Raw genomic sequence first — 19,456 nt, forward strand, 5'->3', positions numbered from 1 at the left:
ACTTCAGATTCTAAGTCATCAGAAAAGGTCTTTGAATTTGATATACGTGCTAAGTAGCATCTTGCCTCTGTCTTTGTTATGTTTTCTTTTGCAGAGTTTATTCAATTCTCTTTTCCATTTTGTACAGATTTATTGTTTTTAATTTAGCTTTTTAGTTGCATATCCATAGTGATAATCTTCAAATGAAAACACAGTGATACCAACTGCCTTATATGGTATGTGGATTTTTTTCAGGGTTATTAAACCAATTTAACATTTCATTTGTGAGCAGTACAGTGGACAATGTTTAGGTATAATCCTGCTGAGTTTTATAAAAATGCAAATAAAATATTTTCATTTGTCAGAGCAGTGGGTCTGTGTAGTTGGAAATTCATACATTCTGTTCATATAATAGGTTGTGTTACATCTCTGTGAACCTGGGACAGAATAGACATTAAAAACCTGATTTTGGGCTTTCATGTAGAGGATGTGTTTAGCACATGAAATTTCTGCCAATGAATGTGTCAGATGATCTCTGCTGTCAGTGCTGCACTTGGAGGAGTAACAGTTGACTTTTTTATGTGGCAGCATAGGTGGGTGATACAGAAAAACAACTCTGAGGGGACCAAAGCTTATGTTTTCCTGTGCTTAAACTGATGAATCAGGTATTTCCACCACTCCCTACAGCAGATAAAATTGCTGTGTTAACACTGTGTGAAGTTGTGCCAGTTGTCCACTCAGATTTTATAAAAGTAGCTCAAACCAATGGTGAGATTTTTCCAAGGATTGAAAAGTAGCTCAGTTCTGAATCATGGGATCTCATTGCTGGAGAGAGGAGTGAGAGGATTGCGCAATTAGGTTAAAGTTCCTAAGTTTGAAGAGAATAAATGTTTATAGGTGAGAATCCATGGAATATTAATGCAAAGACTTGGAATTGCGAGCAGTTACTGCTTGTTCTTCATGGGTGAAGTTTTTGAGCCTTCAGTCTGGTGAGGAGGTGTAAAGTATAAGTTCAGAAGAAGATTGTTCTGTGTTGCCTGATCTGAGATCAGTTTGACTCCACATCATTAGGGCGAGTTTCTAGGCTGAATCCTGGTAACAGCTTCAGTCCTGTCCCTCAGGGCTCCTTCCTGGTGGTAGGTGGAATGAGAAACTGGTGGCACAGAGCCAGTTGAGCCAAGTCAAGCTGTCCTGAAATTACATACATGCTATTGAGCACAATTGAGGTGGAAATCTGTAACTTACATGCCTTGTCCATAGGCAGTTTTTACTTAAAACACGTGTTTGATTTTATAGTTATCAATAAAAGAGAAAATAGACATTAATGAGCTGTAGTATTCCTGGTTAATGCTCACTTGCTGTGTTGAGGCCAAATGACTGTCATATCTTCCCAGAAAACCTCTGAAATTTGGCTGCTTTCACAGATTTCCTGCAGCCTCTCTACCTAGCTGAGCTAATATGTTCCCCTCCTCTAAAAAGGGTGTGGTGGTTTTTGGTCTCAAAATCACATTATGCCACGAGAAAAACTTTTTCTGAAGATAACTTTTCAAGTATAAACTAATCTTGGTCTTAGAATAACTTGCCTTGTTCAGCACATGCACCTGTGTGGTCACTGGGGAGTTGTCTGGCTGCATATGATTTTACACAGCTGTCAGCTAAGTAAGAGGTCCATATTTTGAATCTAGCTTTGGAAAGTTCTGTGGATTTGACACTCCCTGGTGGGCTTCTGATGTACATGTGAATGGATGTTAGCCAGTAAATTGACAAGATTCATGCCTTGTAGAGTAAAAGAGTGTGTTTATTAGAAAGAAAGGAAAGAGGGGAGGAAACGAAACAACAAAACCAAAGCATCTCGTGCATGGGGGCTGGGGGGGGAAGGAAAATACTCAAGAGAAATAGTGTCTTAAACTATGCCATTTCTGGCAGAAGCAAGAGAAGCAGATTGTTTTGAAAACACCATTTCTGGATATAAATGTAATGTGAAGTGCTACAGTTTTGTGGCATACACATTCTCCATCTGCTTGGCTGTGATTTGACTTCTAGGTTATGCCATCCCACAAACTAACAGTTATGGAAGTAATTTACTGCTGTGTATCACCCAGTGCTTTTCTCTACAAGCATCAACTAACAGTAACAGTCAAAGAGTGTTTGTGGCACATATGTCACACACCAAAGAATATTCCAGCCTTTGCTGCATATGTCATAATTCAGAACTGATTTGAATAAAATGTCGAGGCAACCAAACACGTGGGGTTCTTCTAATAATCTGATAGGGAAAACATTTTAAATGTTGTAGGTGGTTGGAACAAAATTAGATCCAGTTTCTTAGCTACAGAGACAAGTTGTGTAGTTCTGTTCTAAAACAATGTCTACTGTTTTAAGTAGTTTTTCCATACATTACCTCAGTAAATGTTGACCATGTGATTGTTAATGAAGATCTGCAGGACTTCTGTGTAGGTCAAGGGCTTTATCTCGTGAAAGACCCACTGCTTTCAAAGTCTAACAAATGCCATCAAATCTGTGGCATGAGTGTATGTATTTATTCAGTCATTCTTTGAGAGGGTAGCGGCCAGTCTTGGACCGTTTTGGCACACAAATCACTTTTTTGTACATCTCAGAAGTCTTAATCTTAGTGTAAAACACTGTAAACATGAGCATAAGGAATTTTGAGATTCACTTTTATCAGTGGAGTTCCTCTTCATGTCCTGGGGAGTGTATGCCATGTCACTGGTGAGACAGGCTTCACCAGAGCTGGATCGATAACTTTATCCTGGTGCACCTGTATCATTAACTCCTGAGCTGTTGTGTGTAGTATTTGGCTCCTTTCCAGAGCAGGAGAAGCTGCCTGGACATACTGTCAAGTATATGCATCTGTGTCATAAAATAACAGACCTGGCTTTTCTGTGGAGTAGTGTTCAAAAGGGTGGACTTGACATAAACTCAATAGTAAAAGTGTAGCAGAGTTGGGATTGCTTCCTACAGCCATTTAAGACACATTTAAAGTACATAGCCCAGGAGGGAAAATATTACACAGATATTGCCCCAGTTAAAAATTAAACTTCAGGGACTTCTTTTAGGAAGGTGCTGAGTTCTCTGGCAGTGGTTCATTGATGGGCTTTGACATGCTTTTAAGTTCAAACCCAAGATGTCAATATGCTTAAAATTATGCAAGTGCTTAAGGGCCTTGCTGGATTTTGGCCCAAGCTTTCAGAGTTAGTTAAGATCTGAGAGATGCGCTCAGCTTTCAGTTTATCAGTTGTATTATGTGATGAAATCACAGATAGCAGAAAATGAAGATGTGGACAAAGCCAAATTTCTCCCACTGGTTAAAAACTAGATGCCATCCTTATGCCATTTTACTGTTAATGCTGAATAACTTGAGTGAGTTACAGATTTTGCAGTTTCTTTTAGAGTTGCTGAAGAGACTGAGAGCAGAGACTTAGCTTATGTTCCCCTGAGGATGATTCAGAACATTGACAGCTCTTTCTATTGTCTGTAAAAGAGCCTAGGGGATTTAGCTGGCTGTGGGAGATGTCCATGTTTGGGTCATGTGAAAACATCCCTGTATCTAGCACTTTATGAAAGTCCAGAGAAAAATTGATGTTAGGAGCTCAGGGAGAAAAAAAACAGATTTGGTAGAGCTGTCCACAAATTTGTGCACAAAGGTTTTCATGACTCTTTCAAACTGCTTCTCTTTAGACATTTGGGTGATAATACTTTAAGAGGCTGAATTCTATATAATAGAAAGTTGTGCATTGTCGTTATCCTTGTATTGCAGAAATGCAATGAAACGTGCTTTTCTTTTTCTGTCTGGATTCATTTAGAGGAACACAGTGGAAGCTTAGAATGTGTTACAGACCTGTTTGTTTATTTGAATGCTTGTGACAACATCAGGGGCTCAATCCTGCTGCATTCTGGAGTTTTGCCAGTCGCTTCGCATAGGAGCAGAATTGGGCCTGATGTAGTTCAAATATTAAAAACGTACCACGTATGTTTTGTTTTTTTATGGACTCAGAATATGAGCAAATGATTGCTTTTTCTTCAAACAGAGTCGTTTCTGTACTGCTCTCTTCATGGCAGGAATTTTTGCATAATTTTTAATTATATTTGGCCATTATTAAAAGTTCCCAGAATTAATGCCATATGTAAAAATATCTTTCCTGGAGCCTCCCTATGAAAGTGCAGCCGCTGAAAGTGGTCAAGAGTAATGTAGGGCTCTGTATATTTTTTTTTTCTTTCTAAATACTACAACGGGTAGAATGTTTTTACAAAGAGGACACTGCACCCCTTAGTGTGCCCCGTCTCTGGTATTTAGTCTAAATGGAAAGTAAATAACAAAGTGTAGATAGCAGTAAAAGTATGTTCCCAAAGCCTTATGTTGCATTTAAAGTAGTATTGCAGCATATGGTAGCTGGCAAACATTTGAATAAACTTGATTTCTGTTGCTTTCTTCCAAGAAACACATCTGTTGACATAGACATGTAATTTCTGCAGCCCTGTAACATGAATGCATGCATGTATAATGTTATAGCAGCAAACTGAAGGATGGCTAAACTTGAGGGCCTGCAATAAGGGCTCTTGCACACATTTCCCCCTCCCCCCCCACCCCGAAAAGTAACGAAAAATGGCTTCAGACTGCAGAACAATATATTTAGTTACAGAATGATGTTTTACTGACTTGAAAATAATTTCAGTATATGTTGTCACCTTTGATGTGTTTCAGTTTTAGAGTAAAAATTCCTTTGGGTTATCCTTTCTAAAAAAGAAGCTGAGAGAAGTCGATGAGTTTTTTAATTTTTAAAATTGAGGATGCAACTTTTTGGTTGAGAAGTCAGCCTCTACAGAATGATTGTGTGTGGTTTAGGTGGCTTGTAATACTTAGCAACATAATCAATAGATCTCTGGATCAGAACTCAGGACTCAGTCTGTTATTTGATGCCAAAAAGCATTTTTAGGGATCTTATGTATAGGAAGGCTTTTATCCATTGTTCTGGTCCTTTCATGTTCACCCCATAACTGGTCCTGTGTTGCTTGCTGTATGCTTTGTGTGTCTTAAAATATCATATAGCCAGTTTTGAAATGTTGCTTCAGATATATGCTTATAAGCTTAGTCAAGATCCATAAATGATTAAGTACATATGGCTTAGGTCTCTTGTGAGATGTGAGGGCTCCAACTTTTGTACACAAAGCTGAACATTTACATTTTGTTCCAAATTGAGTTTTGATTTCACTCAAACAAATCTAAAGTTTTCATTCAGCTATTTGGCAGACCTTTTTATATTTCCATGCTTTCTTGATTGGCTGCTAAGGACACTGACCTTTAGATGTGCAGTATTGTTTGGACTTTGCATTGTTTTGATTTTAGTTGTAGCAGTGGAGATGCATACAAATTTAATCACAAATTGTGGAGTCTGTATTTGGTATAAATTATCATAAAAGCATTTGAATGAAATAGCTACATCTGTAAGATTTGGTTCTTGTATGTAGGACATTGAAAGGACTTACAGAAGAGTCACTAGATCATTCTTCTGGTACTGCAAACAGCTTTGTTGTTGAACCTGACTCCTGCCTCCAGCTTTGCTGGCAGCTTCTGGCTCCTGTTTGCTGTGCAAAAAACTGGGTTCAGCTCTCACTGCAGCCGGGCTGGACCTTGTGCTGGCTTTGCCTGCATGTGGTTCTTGCTGTCTGCCTTGTAGTGTCTTGAGAATGAAGAGTGGAGGCCTGTGGAGGAGAGGCTTTATAGAATTTACCTACATGGAGAGATTATGGGATGTTACATGCAGATCATACAGCTATAACTTCTATATACACAGTGCCGACAGCTGAAAGCTGTAGCTTCCCTGACTGGCCTGCACTGCCAGATCTGTGTTCTGCAGTGTTCCAGGGAGAATTGGAAAGAATCCCTCTCATGTGTTATATCACAAGAATAATTTTTTTTTGTGTATGTGTGCTGAAAGATTGAATCAGCTTTTATTGATATTGGTTGTCATTGTAGCATGGTGTTACATTTGAGGCCTTCAGAATGTGTATCTTAGGGCCGGTGTTCCCCTCTTAGTACCATTTTATCAGGCCCATTTTTCTAATTTCAGCCAAAACTTGTAAAAAATAAAATAGCTGACCACAACTGATTTCTCATGGAAATTTCCAAAGAAAAGGTGCCTTTGAAATGGTGATTCCCAGAGTCAGACAAAATAAAGGGAATGAGTAAATGCAGCTGAGAACTTACCTAACAATGCTTATTTAGCTGTTTATGGAGAAAATTACTCCTTTTCTGGGCTGCAATATATTTTGATATAAGAAAGCACCACTACCTGAAATCCTCATTTGTTACAGTGAAAACAAATGTTTTCCTTGTGAATCGCCCATTCATAGCTTTTTTTCTTCTTGGGCTGGTAAGCTGAGAATTTTTGTTAAGAGTTGCCAGAGAAGCAAGTATCAGTATGCATGATGCCTCAGTTGAGTTTATGATTTACTTTATTTTCTTTGTTTTTACAAGTGATCTAAAACTTTCTTGATGTCCAGTTCTAACAAAGAAAAGAAACCTCTTAAAACATAGATCTAACCTAATGAAAGGATAAACTGATGAAGGCATTTCCAAGTAAAACAATTCTTTTATGTAGGTCAGCTGCAAAATGCTAATGAAAATGCATCTTAAAGAGAGGTGCTCAAAGTAGTGAGTGTAACTGTTCTGACACATGTAAATTTTTTTGCTACCTATTTGTAATAGAACTGTTGAAATCTCTGTAAAAACAAAACTTTTCTAAAGTAAGCTGTTAGATTTAGAAAGATATCTACCCTGTATCAGCATAAAAGCTGCAAAAAATTGTGGGAAACAACTGTGTAAGAGCAGTTGTAAGGACAGGCACATTCTCACTTCCAGTTGCCCTTCAGAGGTTCATGAATAATGACTGAGTAGTTTTTATTTTTTTTTTTTCATGATAGCTTGTACAGTTTGGCATTTTAGAGAAATGCTGTAGGAAAAGAAAAGAGGCCTAAATAAGGTCTGAAAAGAAAGGAGCCCTGAGAGAAATATCACTCTCCAAATTCTGCTACGCTGTAAAACAGAGCCTGGCTTTGCACTCTTTATCCACAAGAAACTTCTTTTGGAAAAAAGGTGAAACTTTTCTACATAAAGAAACAAAGATTCAGTATTTCCCTTCCCTGTAGGAAGGTGTGCAAAGGCTATGGATATGTAGTTTTAAAAAAGCATGAAAATTATTAAAAGTGCATGTGTGTTTACACATACATACACATGGGTTTATATTTTAAGAAATGTAAACCTTTTTAAGCACCTGAGTTTTGATTGTGGTGTTACACGTTTACTTTGTATCTGTTGCAGGCGTTACCCAAGCTAAACTAGCACAGCTAGGTTAATGGAACTGAGTCTGCTGTGCCATAGTCTTCATTTCTTTCCATGGTGGTGTAATTCAGATTATAGGTCTCCCATTCTGAAAGAGTGGTCTCTGCACTGTTATACTTGTCCCTGCATGTTTAACTTACTGTGTGCCTCAGTTTTTAAAAAGCATTTAACTCGAGTAAGCCTGGCTCACTAAGTCATCTCAGTCATGTTTTATAATGATCCTGTCCTCAATGTTTATGTTTTTTGCAAAGTTTACCCAATGATTGCCAGGTGTTCGGTACTGTCCCCATTTGCTCCTTACTCCTTGGAATGAATGGTCTTCTGTGACCCTCTAGGGCTTTTTCTTCTGACACAGAGGTGTTGACAGTCATAGGGAAGCAGGAGCTGAGGAGAAACCTGTATGCTCACAGTTGTTGCCTCCTTGGGGAAGTGGTGGCTGATGATTTCATCCTGCACCGCTGCACACACCATGGGACAAAGCCAGAGCCATCCTTGCTGGCATTGCAGTGGTCATAAGTTCAGTGATATTTTACAAGACTTACCATTTTTCTTATTTCTGTATGCACAGGGACCTCATAGTACTCTTTGGTCTCAAGATTAAGTCCTCAGCTTTTGCTGTAGGTCATTTTGTCTCAGTCCCATTACTTACAATTGGTCCATTGAATCTATTGATAGCTGAATTTTCAGCAAGGTTTGGAAAATCAGTTTATCTCAGGCAAAAACAGGCAGCACACAAAAATACCATATCTGCTGGTTAGTGGGGTAACTCCTGCCTATCAAACAATGCATTTACATTCTTTTAAAAAACAGAACTGTAAGATTTACAAGGTGAGAGGGTAATTTCTAACTGTATTTCAACTTACAGAATTGCTTAGGGGGGGACCTCTTCAGATCACCTAGTCCAAGTCCCCTGCTCAAACGGGATCAGTTGGAGCAGATTGTCCAGGACTGTGGAAAATGTGCTAAAATATGTGTTAGTCTGTGATTTGTAACACCTCCAGCTGTACCATTCAGACCTATTAGCTATTTAATGAAAGTCCAGTGCTAACATTGTCCAAGTGTTTATAATTCCAGATCTTCTGCGTTATTTTCTTATTTGTGTGTTCTGTTATCTAGAGAGTGTTTTTCCTGTGGCAGTGATTGATTGAGTGCTGTGAAATGAAAGCACATGTTATGCTGATGACATCTAATGTACTTGCCTAATAAAAATTTAAAAATGGAACAGTTAGTTTAAAAATAAAGAATAAGCTGACAAAACTATAGCGGTTCGTGGGGTGAGGAATAGGGAATGGTTTTAAATCCAAGTAATACTAGTAACTACAGACACACTGTCAGGAGAGTTTTCCTGTTTGCACTTGACAATAATTGTAGTTACCTGCTTGTCACTTAACACAAAAAGATGGGGAGACCTATTAGGTACTTGAATATTTCACCTGATTTAGGAAGCAGGTGGGTACCTCAGTGATGGGAGATTTTAGGACCTCAACAGCTCCTGTTAGCTTATGTTTTTGAGAACTACAGCAAGAAAAAGTGATAAACATACAGTGGAAAGAGTGTGCTGTCTTTAAAGTGCAATTAAGGTGACTCTTAAAGTGGGACACACCTGAACTGTTTCTTCAAGGGCCATTGGACTGGTCTCTTGTCTGGATTGTCCAGATGTCCTAGCTCAGTTGAGCAGTACAGTGACAGAACACTACTTGGACTTCAAATGTTTAAAAGAGGCAATAGTAAAACCAGCAACCAGTGAAGTATAATTGTCCTGCTGGGATATGATGAAAGCCTTTATGAGAATCTCCATGTCCTGGTGGGACACTATGGGTGGTAACTTGGAGAAATTTGTAAAATGCAAGTATGGCAGCTTTACAGTTGGATTAATACAGACTTCGGAAGAAGCCACAGGGTCAAAAATTACTTCCAAGCCACAGGCTTCAAAGGCCAAAAGATCTGCAGTGAGAAAAGAGGTGAGTGATCCACCTCTGTGAAAGGATTCTGTGAAAGGAGAGTTGATGTTAAGTTACTTTGGCTCCAGTAACCTTTAAGGTAAGATATAGCTTAATGATGCAGATACTATGTTTGAAATTGAATTGCATCCCGTGGTGTGAACTAATTCCAGCTACTTGGTTCTTGAGTTGAGGGGGTTAAAGAGTAATAAGAGGACGATTTGTGAACTTTTTGAGGGATTGAAGTAAGGAGATGATAATGTTTTAATACACTGAAATTTGGTAGAATTATAGGGCTCATAAAGCGAAAGCAAGAGATACAGTTGAGAAGGGAAGATAGGCAAGAAGATGATGACAGAGAGGATTGAGCCAGTTTTCACATATCTGGGGAAAAGAGCATTGGAGGCAGGTTGAGAAGTTTTTAGACTGCTGCTTGGGCAGGGGAGACTCAGTGGAGATGTGCATTCCATTCATCTGAATGGCTCTTCTAGTGAAAACATTGCTAGACACAAGCACAGGCCAGGAATGGCAAATGATGAATGACTTAGCAAGCTATCTTGCTGGGTATTTAATCTGTGTGGTTATCTAAATAATTTGAAATGCTTCTCTTGGCCTGAGCCAGGCTGGACAAAATGAAGTGCCATGCATTAAACCTTGTGCTATTTCAGTTCTCAGGTCCCAGCAGGAACCCAAGAAGATATGGTTTAATGAAAGGTGATACTATATTAAAATAACAGTACAAGTTGTATCAAACCTGGTTCCAAATTCAATACAAAAGTCATGGTTTTAGAAGGCATTTTGAATCTAGCACTAACAGTTCAGTCACTTGCTGATGTCAAGTACAAAAAAAGTGTTTTGTACAGCTGCTGAGTGCAAGGCAGATGAGAGGTTAAATTGGGTTAGCGGAAATGAAAGACGTGCTGTGGAAGAAGTTTTAGTATCAGATTGTTTATGGAATTTGTCATTAAATAACAGAAGTGTTTAAATTGGAGGCCAAATTTAAAGCATTCCTTTTTATAAATTGTTCACTATTTATGTGCAATTGAAATTATTTACAAAGGTGTACAAGGAAACATTAATTTCTTTCCCTCTTAAAAAGAAAAGATGATGGCAAATCCTTCTTAGTCTCTTACTGTTCAAGCCTTCTTGAGCTCAGGCCTGAGCCACCGGTGTGTATTAAAATAATTCTGCTATTCTTACTACAGTTGATTACAGTGCTCTGTTATAAAGGGTGGAGGCACTTGGTGGTTCTCCAAAGAAAGTGAGTAATAATTGACCTAATGTACAGAGCACATGAATAACATATTCTTTTGGTAAGAAATTTATGTTTTACAGGGTGTGCTAGAGTTCACATCCCTTTTTCACATCTTCCAAAAGATTTTAAAATACTCAGCTGCTCTATTAAATTTCTAATTCAACAAATACTCAAATACAAAGTATGCATTAGATAAAGCTCTTGAGTTGAATCCAAACATTGAAAAATCTTTTAATCTGCCTTGAAAACAGCTGTTTAGAATTTTGAGTAGAAATAACAACTTCCTGCAGCCTACGTTGTTGATGTCCGTTTCAGTTCAAGCTGGGAGGAATTTCTCTTTGTTACTCTGCAGCAGCAGCAAGCCTTTGCATCTATGATTCGACTATCCCTCAGACATATTAGGACTGGTATCCTGGTCCTCTGTGAAATAAATGAATGAATAAATACACTTCCTTTGAATTCAGCATAATGGAGGAGAGACTTACTGAGAAGACTTCAGGTAGTCTTGACACTTCAGTGGGAGTTGCCTAGAGTACAGCTTACAGGAGCTCCTTTTAACGTCTCCCACTACTGAGAGACTGCTTCGTGTTTGTCTGCTGAAGGAATTCTTGATATGAGAATTGAGTTTTTTTAGTATCTGAAAATATTTAAACTAATTAGATGGGGTTTGTGCATATGCATATATAACTTTTATTCTTTGTTCATAAATATTCAGGTAATCTTATAAAATGTTACGCAGTGATTCGGCATCAAATACCACATACAAAATTTCTAGGCAACTGCCCATTGCATCCCAGGAAATACCAGAAGAGCTCAAGATGACTGGCATTTCAAGAAATATCTAAAGCAGTAATGATTTGCCACTTAGTGTAAACTATTGCCAAAACCCTGCAGGGAATGGCTTGTGTTTATTCTACAGCCTGTTTTGCTATGTCCAGAGGGTAGATTATACCTGCATTTCACACACTCTCTCACACACACACACACATGTGCCTATATATTAGTTTTATATTCAGACATTCACGCAGTACTTTAAACGTAAAGGTAGAAGTATTGACATTGTTCAGAGAGGTGAAGCCTGGATGAAGCTTCAGGGTCACTCTTGAAGTGATCCAAAACCTACTTACATAAAATAAAAGGATGCCCAAAGACCTAAGTGGACTTTGAATCAGGAGTCAGAGAGACCTGATCAAATCTTGTCAGCCAGATTTCAATAAGGTTATTGAGAAAGCAATTAGATCTGTGCTGTGCTACCACACAATACTATCAATCAGTAATTTTGGATAAAAGTTGAAAATGCTTAAATGCATAAGCCACAAATATGAATATGTTTTAGTGAAGATTGTGGTTATAGTGGATAGAAAATACCATTATATTGAATGGTATTTATTTAACTGCAGCTAGGGATTTCAAGCTGATGAGTGAGAAATACTCTGCTAGAGTAAATAGCAAAGAAAATCAGTACAGCCTCTTTCAGTTTTATAATATACTGTTCTTTTCCTCTTGGGCTTACATGCCACATACAGTCTTTCTTGTGGTATTTTCATTTCTAAAGCACTTTTAGAATGCAAGTATGTTAATGAACATTGATTAACACCTAGGCAAATTTGTCTATGTGTCTTCCAATAGCCTCTGATGAAGCATAAGTAGCCCTTTTAAATCTAAAGGATATGTTTGCATTTTAGTAGGATTTAGGTTATGCTCAAATTTGAGCAGATGTGGAAGAGTTTTGGACCTTCCTTTTTTCCGGAGATGATGTCCTTGTGTCCTTTTTTGTTGGTTGTTTTTTTTTGTTTGTTGTTTTTATTCAAATAGTCAGTATTGTGTGTGCTTTGCAGTGGGGGATGTTGATGCAGATGCAGTACCCAAGGTGCCAGTGATTCTCCACACCTCTTCCAAGTGGAATGAGATCACAGCAGAATTACTGCCCTGCAGAGGGGCAGCCTGATGCTCATGTGAAAAATAACCAAGATCACTTTTGTGAATGGGGCTTTTAGTCAGCTGTTGAAAAGTTGCTGATCCAATTTCAAGTTACTAATTAAATAAAATGGGAGGAAGAAAGAGATCAGGATGCTGCCAGGCAAGAGTTCCAATCAAGTGGTTATCTAATTTTAAATGTGTGGGCTAAATATCTTTATAATTTAAGCTTATAGTATATTCAGACACTAATAAAATATTCTTATGTAAGGGTAGTTTAACCACAACAAGCTTATTTTATCTTATAAGACTAAACTATTTGATGCTCTAAAAACATTTTTCTTCTGTGAATGTTATTTATCACAAGTGTGGGTGAAACCTGAAACTTAATTATTAAAACAGATATTCAGACACTTTCCTGACAAGAATGATGTGGATAAAAGACATTATTCCTGGAGGAAGTCCTACTTGCCTTTTGGATGTAGTGCAAAATATTTCTGATAATCAGGAGGAAGTTTTCTCTTCCACTGAAGTGTCTTAAATTATGAGCTTTCTACTATTTTACAAGAATTTTTTTTAAGCCACCTAAAAGTTTTCCCACAGTGCTGCTTTACAAGCAGCTGAAACTTCAGACAACACACAGAACAGTCTGTTGCACTAATGTTGCTGGAAGTGAATCGCATATATATTGATGGCCACCTGGATTGTTAAATGTACCCATTCTACTAAAAATTAAAAGAAAATATTTCCTATGTTTTTAGGCACAAATTTAAATTGGCACTGCAATTGCTAAACCCTGCAGCTTAGGCAGATCCCAGAGCTCCCAGAGAGGAACTTTAAACTATGTTATGCTGCACTCTGTATGCTTCCCCCTCATAACTCCTCACTGCTCCCCAGCAGTAGAAGGGTGCTCCCTCTTCCCTCCTGCTTCCCTCCCCCTCCCTCCACTCACCCATGTGGGAACGCCAGGGTGCTGCCTGGCATGTACTGCTCCTTGCACTAGGTCCCAAACAGAATTTGACTTTTAATACCTAAAATATTATCTGTCTCAGCCACGAATCTCTTTTGGTTTGAGGGTAAGGGAGTTTAATGAATCACTGGCTTCCTGATGGCTTGATACTTCATTCAAAGCCCAGTGAAGTTAAAAGGAAAAACATACTCAGGAGTTTTGGTGGTGTGGAGCAGGTCCTATACTCAGAAAGGTAAGGTAAACATTGAGACACTGCCTACACTTGGATTACTTCACTTCTGATCATTCGCTGAGTCCTGATTCCTTGACAGGATCACCCATTAATTTGAGTATTTGCTTTGTATGATGCTGAGTTACACCAGGAAAACTTGTTGGGGAGAAAAAATGATCAGGATGCACTTAACAGTCTGTTTTGACTGTGAAATGAAGCTTGGTCTTCTCAGAAATAATTTTCATATCTATACGTACACACACACACACACACACACACACACACACACCTTACTGCTCTTTTTTTAAAAAATAAATTTTAACTCTGAAGATAGGAACACAGACCTTGTAATGGTTTATTCTAATCCACTCAGTTGTTCAATTATTGTTCTTTTAGTGTAAAAATATTTCAGAAGATAGCACAAGTTTTTACTATCTAGTAGAAATCCTTTAGTAACAGCTTCCAATGTTTTTCTTATTCAGTATAGTTAATTATATTTCTTTGAGATTGGTAGATAGGAGATGCCTAATTGAACAGATAAGCAGTATGTGGTCACTGCTAGATTAAGCCATTCTTCATGTGGTTTGTAACGCCTTTTTTATCTAGTATTCTTATTTATCACTGTCCTGGTGTTTGTTTTTCTTGATTTAGGATTATGACATTTAACTATATAAATGATATCAGGGTACATCATTTGTACTTTGTCATCTTGAAAATATCAAAGTAGAAAACAAATACGCATATCAGCTCTACAAATGTGAGGAAAAAGCCTTTTGGGAAAAGGGATGGTTAATAGCTGCAATTTGTGTAGTCATTGTTTATTCATATTTGGCCACCCAGTGATCCTAGTGGATAGTATTTCAGAGTGCATCGCCAAATGTGTCAGTGAGATGTTCACTCTATCTCTGGGATGTTCTCAGGCATCTTTTTGCTTCTTGCTCACTGCTGGTCTTGGAGCACAGGGCTGGGTGCTGCTCCTGCCCATTCCCCTGCCACGCGTGGTGCTTGCTGCGGGTCACCCAGGTGCAGCTGGGATTGTGCTCACCCTGCTCCATACAGGAATTCCTCTCCTGGATGGCTTTGGCTGCCTGGCTGCTAGTAGGGTCTCTGGCCCCCACTTCTACCTAGGTAGCTGGCCGGCCTGTCCTGACAAACCTCCCTCTCCTGGTCGGCTGGTGAAGCTCTCGGGCTGGCCAGCCTTTTCTTTCCCTTTGCTTTCCTTTTCTCCCCTTCTCACACATGGTGTCTGCTGGCTCCCACTGTTTATCTCTCCTTGTCTCTGTGCCTCCCACTCATTTCTTAGATTTGCTTTGATCCATCCTGTCTTTGCTGCCTTCCTGTTTTTCGTCCCTCTGCTCTTTTGCTGTTTTGCTTCTTTGTATCCTTGTTTCCTTCACACTTGTTCCCTGAAGGCATTTTTCTCTGGCTTTCCCCTACCTACAAGCAATATGTATCTTTTCCAGAGCTTGCCGTCTCTCCCCTGTCTGTTCATCTGATCTAGCAGCCACATTGTTTGAAACAGTTACTAACCGAACACTGTTTTATGTTACAGGTTGGAGAAACTGTAATATTTGTTACTTTTTATCTACTATGGATATTTTTATAAGTTCTTTATCAATCTAGTCTATGCTTCCATAGAAACGCCCATAGTAAAACCCCAACGGAAGCACTTTATTGTGCTTCTCTGCCTTTTTCCCCCATAATTGTGGATTATCAAGTGTCTGTGTATTCTCTGTAACTCACTGTCATCTCCCTTAGGACTCTTAGAAATGTCACAGCTCACTGTTTTAATCCAGACATCACAATTACAACTCTGGTCCCACAAATACTTCATTATTTTAGTGTGGAATAAGGACTTGTGGATGATCACAATGATGGGAAAGGAAGTGCAGAGAAAATTCATGGCAGTTGAAAATTTGCTGCTGTAAAACCCTGTGAGAGAAGACAAAAAATTGGCCTGGCCATTCTTCTCGTGCTTCTTTCAATCTTTGATCTAGAGTCCTTATTCAGATACAGTGATGCTGATTGAAGTTTTATCTGAGTTAGGATTAGAGAAACAGATACCTGTTAGATGCTGTAGCACATCTGATGTAATATGGGGTTAAACCCCCTGTAAATATCTACATTTTTTGTACCTATTTGATTCAAACCTATTTTTTAAATGTGTCTTTTTCTCTCCACATGTTTTTATTCTCCCTAGTTGTGGGGTAACCTGATAGCATAAATTACTCTAATACTGATTAACAAGTCAGTCCCTAATGGTAACCTCACATCCTTGTCAATGGGAAAACACTCTTATGCCCCCCATATGTGTTTTCTCCCTTCATGACAGAAATATGAATTCCGTGTGAGAGGGCATTGCTCCCATGTAGCAGCCCATTTCCTTGAAGTGTATATCATCAGTCCTTCTCTCCTTTTAAAAGTTTTTGAGTTGCTTTTACACATGTGTATAGATATATTTCTGAAGAAAAAAAGTTCATAGCATGTATTGAGTTGGAAAATTAATTAGATGACCTATTAGATTGTGCATGAGTTCCTCCATGGAATGTCTTCTGCTGCTGTTGCATTAGTACAGAAAATCTCAGGAGCAAATTCCTCTCATCTTTTACTGGAAACTGACAATTAATTGAACATTAAAAACCTCCATAAAACACCACAACCATGCCTCCTCCAAAGAAGAAAAACACCCAAACCCAACCAACATAAAACTTTGAAGAATCATAACACCAAAGACTTTACATGAAAGATCTTTTCTCATTTTATTAGAGTAATGCTAAGAGGCCTGAATTCAGCTTGAGGCTCCCTTTATCATTCAGAAAACATACAAGTCTGCATCCCAGAGCCTGAGTAGTCTAAATAGGAAAAAGCCCCACCAGCATCCAGAAATATTGGCAGCCCCAAGTTCCATGTGGGGAGCTAAAATACAGGGAGATTAAGTCACTTGTGTAAGGATGTACTGGGAGTCTGCAGCAGAGTCTGAAACTGAACCCAGGTCATCTCAGTCCCAGCCAAGTGTCTCAACCACAAGACTCTCCCTCATTTTCAGTATGTCAGTGTAGAAAGTAGGCCAAAAAGCAGTTTCCAACCTTTAATACACAGCGTTTTGTAAGGCTGTGAAGTATTATGTATTAGACAGGCATCTGGATCAGCAGCAGTTTCTGTGGATACTTTTATCTGTAAACAGAAGCAAACTTTTAAAGGCTTTGTAAAATTTACATAAATTATTATTTTATCAATAAATAACATAGTTAAATTGATAAAGACTGTACTTACGTTCGATGCATTTTAATGATTTTTTTAAGAACGGAAAATGTGTTTAAAGGATTTCTGTTGTCTGTGGCTCTCTGATTTTCATGTTTTACATTCTGGTGCTACTCATCCATCATGATGCATTAGCAGTGATGTGTAGCTCTGCCAGGCTGTGCAGGGTGCTGCACCGTGCGGCGTAAGCTCAGAGAGGGAGGCTCGGGTCGCATGACAGGCTAACGCTCCAGTGTTACGCAAAGGTTAAGTATTCCTGTGTTGAGAGTTAGTGAGGCTTGCAGTTTGCTGACCTAAATCTGAGTGATTCCTATTATGTTGAGTATTTGCTTATCTTTTGGAGGATCTCTGTGTAGATGGAGTGTAACAAAACTTCAGCTAGAATCTGTACCCTGAATGGAGGAGGATGAAAGAAGTGCAACTAAGATTGAATATATGTACATATGTAACCATCCCCCTTCTTCAACTGGGATCTCCCATTTTGGGCATGAAATCAGCATTAGTGTGTTGTAGTCTACAAAGAACAGGCCAGAGTGTTTGTTCCCCTCAGTACACTACTTATTCACAGACACCTGGCTTGTTTGCTGAACCCCCGAGTCCTTTCTCCCATTTCACCCACATCCCCCAAATAAAAATTACTTATCTAGTTATATATTCTGGGCCACTTCGTGACCTCCATTATTTGAAACCATTAATTCCAGATGTTGTGAGCATTTACACAGATAAATTTCAGTGATTGTCATGGAAAAAAACCCATCAGCTTTGATGGGATTTATGCAGCATGAAGTGAGAGAAACGCTGTTTTCTAAAATAAATGCAAAATTATTCAAAATAATGATAAATGTAATGGACCATTCAGTACACATGGCAGTTTCCAGGATTCTGATACTATTCCTTGTAATTAGTAAAATACAACTGGAGTGTGTCACTTTTGGTTGAACCACTGTGGCCCAGCTATTGAGGCCTCTGAAGGTGGGTGGGTCTCTCTTCCCCAACACCCCCCCAAACACTGGCTGTTTTCTATGTGAGGGAGTGTTCATGCAGTCAAAGGCAATGGGATTCCCCCACTGAATGATTGTCCTCTCATCAAAGTCAGTCAGTCTAACCTTTCCCTTGTAACTGGGACCTGGGCTTCATGCTGGATATCATGTCTGGGCACCCACAAAACAAAGCAGTTCTATCTAACAGAGGAAAAAAAACCTGCTAGGATTGTAGTCCTAGATCTTGAATGTTCCTGTTGAAGACACCCAGGCTGGTGACTGTTTCCAAGTTGTAATGATTTGTCTCACATGTGGAGGCAAATGAAAACTTAGGACCTGACATTCAACAAGTAGAAGAGATGCCAGTTTCCAGTGCTGAGGTAAAAATAGATTTGCAGTATCTGTTAGACTAAAATAGTGTATACAGAGCAAGTGTGATGAGTGAGAAAAGGCCAAAGGCATCAGCACAGCTGCTATTAAAAACTTAAAAAGTGTTAAACAATACGCTAAGAATGTGGAGTTGCTTACACTTTCAGTAAATGTATGAAACTTTTCCAATAGTTATCTAGAGTATTCATGGTAATTCCAAGTCTTTTAGAAAAACTTGCAGTTCTTCTTGATTAATTACTAACTTAAGTTAAAGAGCCAAAAGTGCTCTTCATGACATCACTAACAGGAGTCAGTAAAGACCTTTTGCTCTTCTCTTACCTGCATGCAAGTAAGAAGAGAGCTTGACCCTCAGGTTGAGAATTGTCTGTGGATTAATATCCCTTCTCCTCCCCATCCTTCCCATTTTAAGATATTATTCTGTACTCTCTCACTGCTTGGGAATATCAGACTTTGGATGTGGTTTTAAAAAGAGTTTAATTGACAATTGTCATAAATACTTTCTGTAGTCTTAAAGATGTGAGGGTCCTCAGTCACCTGAGGCCGGTCCTTTACTGAGGCTGGGGGACATCCACCCATCAGTGCTAAGCAAAGAGAAGGCTCCTTCAACCGAGTGGTCAATGAAGACAGGAATGACAGAAGGCCTTAAACAATGAGTAATGAAGCACATGTATTTGCATCTCATGTACTTCATATTGATGGGTATAATATATATTTAATGAAATTACACTTGCTTAGTTGAAAACTGGTGAATCAAGATTGGATCATTTATTTCTTGGTTTTTTACTTCTAGTAACAGAAATTAAATACATGTGATAATTCTAGAGTTATGGTATGTATTCTGTAACCTTTCAACAGAGACACCTGAGGCTTATTCAGAGTTAAATAGTGCATGTTATTGCTGTGTTTATTTTTGGAACACAGTCTTAATGCAAATCCCATATATGTGGTTATGCAAAATGATCAAGATTCTGGTCATGATTACACTGGTGTACACACAGAGTGATGCCACAGTTTCATTGAGGAAGGAATCTGATCCTGTAACACAGAGGGTTGCATGGTATTTCATTTAGATAGTTGATGTGTTTCACCATAGAGTTAGAGATGAGGTATTAGTGTCTGAAGTAATTTTTGTATGTTATTGACTTACATTTTTAATGCTTCCTGAGATTTTTTTTGTGGGTTATTGTGCAACC

At 38.6% G+C, this 19,456-nt stretch overlaps 1 protein-coding gene across 7 annotated transcripts in view; it reads left to right on the forward strand.

Annotated features, from left to right (window-relative positions):
- Positions 1–19,456, forward strand: part of FBN1 (fibrillin 1) — a 146,222-nt gene that overhangs the window by 23,859 nt on the left and 102,907 nt on the right. The gene's annotated exons all lie outside the window — the stretch shown is intronic.

Source organism: Anomalospiza imberbis, chromosome 13 (genome assembly GCF_031753505.1).
Source record: "Anomalospiza imberbis isolate Cuckoo-Finch-1a 21T00152 chromosome 13, ASM3175350v1, whole genome shotgun sequence".
Classification (NCBI taxonomy): Eukaryota; Metazoa; Chordata; class Aves; order Passeriformes; family Viduidae; genus Anomalospiza; species Anomalospiza imberbis.